This window comes from Ornithorhynchus anatinus, chromosome 2 (assembly GCF_004115215.2).
Source record: "Ornithorhynchus anatinus isolate Pmale09 chromosome 2, mOrnAna1.pri.v4, whole genome shotgun sequence".
Classification (NCBI taxonomy): Eukaryota; Metazoa; Chordata; class Mammalia; order Monotremata; family Ornithorhynchidae; genus Ornithorhynchus; species Ornithorhynchus anatinus.
In genome coordinates, this window is record NC_041729.1 from 56,900,367 (window position 1) to 56,905,387 (window position 5,021).

At 42.2% G+C, this 5,021-nt stretch overlaps 1 non-coding gene across 1 annotated transcript; it reads left to right on the forward strand.

Annotated features, from left to right (window-relative positions):
* The first annotated feature begins 1,742 nt into the window (after positions 1–1,742).
* On the forward strand, positions 1,743–1,880 carry LOC114809587. The gene has a single exon (XR_003757362.1). It is a non-coding gene; the product is annotated as a small nucleolar RNA SNORA7 (small nucleolar RNA).
* The last annotated feature ends 3,141 nt before the right edge of the window (positions 1,881–5,021 follow it).

The following is a 5,021-nucleotide window of genomic DNA, read 5'->3' on the forward strand; positions in this document are numbered from 1 at the left end:
CATTTAGTTCTGGGGCCCAGCCTCAGTCAGCACTAGCCACTCCAAGTTGATTAAAATATTCTGCTCCCCAATCCTGTTTTGAAGGGTCTCACACTAAGTCTCCTGAATATCACCATTACAGGAGTGCACTGTGGACCACGCTGAATTATGTCACACTGCACAAACATCCCCCGTTATTCATGATCCCTGGAAACCCACTCACAAAAGTGTTCCAAAACCCCATTAATGAGAGCTTCTGAAAGTAGTTTACAAGCCATGCATCCAGAGAAAATGTTCGGGCTATGGCAGAAATAGAATTTTACAGGCTTTTAGTGTAGTAAATCACTGGTGAACAAGATTCACTTACAAAGCATCGTGCAAAGGTTCCAGATAAAACAAGATAAAATTACAGGGTCCCAGAAGTGACATTTTTAATAAGCTCTTTAAAATAAAATTTCTCCCAACCATCTCACTTTAATATTTACTCTGTTCCTTTGACAAAAGTGCACTCCTCTGGATGGGGAAAAAAATTTACAAGTTCTCAAAACAGATTCAAACACTGGCAGAAAAGTTGTGCCCTGGATTCTCTGGTGAGTCCCCTGAGGCCCACTTCCTTGTTTTGGGAATCATCCAAATGACAGTAAGGGATTATATTAGCAAATAGTTCATTCCAGCCATTGCTGGAGAAGCTAGGGACTCTAAGGTTCTGCCCAACCCTACTCAGTGATCATGTGAATTGCTGCCTCATCCCATGACCCTAAGATCTTAACTCCCAAAATATCCAGGGTTCAATTACCCAGTCTTAAACCCTTTGGGGAAAACATTGAGATCAGAAGGGATTGCTTAATATGTAGTACCAAGACTATGGTAACAAATCTTCCCAAATTAGCATATTCACCACAGACAGACTGCTTGGACACTCTAATGATGAATGGATAACTAGTATTTACTGTAGACATCTCAACAGTGATGGCAATTATCCAACACAATCTTAAACCAGATTCAGGACTAAATGCACTCTATCGGACCTTCTACACATTATTAATAATAATAATAATAATAAAAATGGCATTTCTTAAGCGCTTACTACTTGCAAAGCACTGTTCTAAGCCCTGCAGTAGATACAAAGTAATCAGGGTGTCCCATGTAGGGCTCACAGGCTTCATCTCCATTTTACAGATGAGGGAACTGAAGGCCAGAGAAGTTAAGTGACTTGCCCAAGTCACACAGCTGACAAGTGGCAGAAGCGGAATTAGCACCCACAACCTCTGACTCCTGAGCCCAGGCTCTTTCCACTAAGCCAAGTTTTGCTGTATTTCCCTAATCTGCATTCGTTCCTGGAAGGATTGTCGAGAATAGACAGTTTAACCATGTATGTGCAGCTACTATATCCTGGACCATCACACAACTTTAAGAACACCTCTTGGGCTTCTTCAGTTCCCACTGGGAATTTCAAAGTAGATGTCTTGGGTGCCATGAAGTTAATCCACCTTTAGAGACAGGGATTGTCATGTTTGGTGAATTTCCCAACATTTATATCAATCAATCAATCAATGGCATTTAATGAGTGTTTACTGTGTGCAGAGTACTATCCTGAGAACTTGGGAAAATACAATTCAGAGTTGGTAGATATGATCCCTGCCCACAAGGAGTTTACAGCCTACTAGGGGAAACAGACATTAAAATAGAATAGGAATAGGGGAAATCCTTTAGTACAGTATAGTATGAAGAACAGTATAATAATGCATAGTATAGAATATAGGATCCTCTCAAGGTTGCATCTGGAGAGTTTCCAGTACTCTCCCAGCCTCGTTTATGGGAGGGAGAGTCAAGCAGAGGCCAAGCCATTCCATTCCTAGTTTGGGCAGTGGCTAGTGAGTGGAAGGCAATCTGCTACAAGTCAAAACTACCTGTACTGGGCAGCAGCGGCATGGGAGAGAGTTGAGGCAGAGTCTCGGGTTTACTGCACAGAAGTAGATAATGGTAAACTACTTCTGTATTTTCACCAAGAACACTCTATGGATACACTACCAGAACGATTGCAGTTGGAGGTGGGTCATTCTAGTATAGATGTGTCCATGGTGTCACTATGGGTCGGACTCAACCTGACAGCATGACAACAACATAGAATATAGGGTAATAGAGTAGATTATTTTGGGGCTGAAGTGAGAATCAAAGTGCTTAAGGGGTAAATAGCCAGGTTCATAGTCAATGCAGAGGGGAGGGTGGGTAGGGGAAGTAAAGGGCTCAGTCTAAGAAGACTTCTTGGAGGAGATGTGATTTTAGTCAGGTTTTGAATGTGGGGAAACCAGTGGACTGTTGGTTATGGAAGGGGAGGAAATTCCAGGAAAGAGGGCAAGAGGTTGGTGACAGGATAAACAATGGTGAGGTGCAGAGAGTAGGTTGGATTTTAGAGGAGCAGAATGTGCTGATTGAGTTGTAATAAGAAATCAACAAAGTTAGGAGAGCTGAGTGAGTGTCACAAACTCATTAGTTAGGAGTCTCTGTTTGATTTGGAGGTGGTTGGACACCAGCTGGAGAAGTGAGGTGATAAGGACTGAACTTTTTTTCCTGTAAAAGGATTCTGGCTGCAGAGTAAATTATCGATTGGAGAGGGGAGAGACAGGAAGCATGGAAGTCAGGGAGAGGCTCATGTATTAATCAAGTCAGGATGTTATGAGTGCTTGGATCTGCATAGTAGCAGTCTTATGGAGAGGAAAGGACAGGTTCTAGAGATGTTTTGAAGATAGAACTGATAGAATTCTGTGACAGACTGAATGCATGTTTTGAATGAGAGAGATGAGTTGAAGATAATGTCAAGGTTATGGGATTGAGAGATAGTAAATGTGGCGGTGTCTTCTACAGTGATGGGAAAGTCTTGGGGTAGGGTAGGATAGGGTTTGAGTGGAAAGATGAGAAGCTCTCTTTCGGGCATGTTGATAATGCTGTTTAACTGACAGTTTAAGAGACAGCTGTACAAAGTAATTACTCATTTTCTCAATTGCATTTATTGAGCACTTACTGTGTGAAGACCACTGTACTAAGTGCTTGAGAGAATACATAAAATAGAGTTGGTAGATAAGATCCCTGTAAACAGGAGCTAAAAATCTACTGATCTCAACTCCACCCAGAAGAGGGAGTGGGGCAGGGAAATGGGCAGGGTGGGTAGAAAGCTCTGCTATCTCCTTCGCAGGGCAATACCTTCTACCCAGTCCTCCCTGGAGACCACCCAATTTATCCCCAATTTTCCTGAAACTGGAAGCCTGGTCCCATAATGCTCACACTCCCCTACCCTCCTGCCATCTACCTCTCCCTCCTCCCTGGCCCTACCAAGGAAAAAACTCAGAACTTCAGACAGTCAGGTTTGGGGGAGTCAGGCACATTTGATACATGGTAGTCACAAGACTAAGAAAACTGAAGAGTGTCTGCTGTCATGAGAAGCAGGATGATTCTGGGGCTGAGTATGATAAAGGGCAGATGGAGAATAAGTTCCTGAAATTTTGACAGAGGGAGCTTGACTGGAAGTTCATATGCCATTGACTCAGTTGGCAGGAGAGGAGATAAGAGAAGGAGCTACCTAGGACTCAGAGTAAGCAGCTTCTTCCACCCCCACACCACCATTTCTCCTGGATTCAGAAGCACCTCCTCCTCCACCCCTCAACCAAAGGGGATTGTGTCCCTGACATGAGGAAATTCAATTGGTTAGATTTACCCACCAATCAAATCTGTCCAAATGTAACAACAGGGAAATTTGCCCCGCCATCAGATCCTTTCTAAGGTAAACAATCAAAACAGGAGGTGGCTAGGATGGTTTGTAAACCAATGTTTTAATTGGAGGAATCCAAAAAAAATAGAGCTGTCCAGAAACTTTTCATTGTTGAGGGCATCATAGATTAACAAGCATGCCACAGTGGAAAGACCCCGGGCTTGGGAGTCGAGTTCATGGGTTTGAATCCCGGCTCTGCCGCTTGCCAGCTGTGTGTCTTTGGGCAAGTCACTTAACTTCTCTGTGCCTCAGTTACCTCATCTGTAAAATGGGGATTAAAACTGTAAGCCCCACGTGGGACAACCTGATCACCTTGTATCCCCCAGCACTTAGAACAGTGCTTTGTACACAGTAAGCACTTAACAAATACCACCATTTACTTATTTTTTTTATAAAGCATAGGCCTGGGATTCAAAAGGACTGGGGTTCTAATCCCAGCTCTGCCACATGTCTGTTGTATGACCTGGGACAAGTCACTTAACTTCTCTGTGCCTCAGTTACCTCATCTGTAAAATGGGGATTAAGACTGTGAGCCCCACGTGGGACATCCTGATTCCCCTGTGTCTACCCCAGCGCTTAGAACAGTGCTTGGCACATAGTAAGCGCTTAACAAATACCAACATTATTATTACTAAACTTCTCTGGGCCTCAATTACCTCATCTGTAAAATGGAGATTAAGAGTGTGAGCCCCATTAGGATAGGCACTGTGTCCAGCTTGTTTAACTTGTAACTACCACAGCATTTAGGACAGTGCTTGGTGCATAGAAAGTGCTTAACAAGTATCATAATAATAGTAATAATAATAATAATAATTACTTCTGTCTGGTACCTTCTTCTACATATAAAATAGTGTATGCAAAATATCTGACTGTAAGATGGACTCACTATTTTAGGGTCTCAGTGAAAGGAGATCAGACCATTCTGAAGGCAGAAAAATGATGTATCTCTAGGTAGCTTTTCTATAATCAGAATAAAGCCACTTCACAGGTTTCTGAATGTTCCAGTTCTCTGAGGAAATTCCAATATGTTAGAAAAAGAAGAGAAGGAACCCATTCCTGTATAACTAATTAGTTTAACAGAAATTTATGTAACTACTTCATTATCGAGAGGAAACATACCAAACTACTGCATGATCACAAAATATTATAATCAAAAACAGTGGTTTAGGGCAAAGCACATTACACAGTTTAAGACAATCTTTTAACCTGAGTCAAACTGTTTATGCTATTTGAATATAGGTCACTAATTATGCACATTCATCTTCAAGCAATGAAT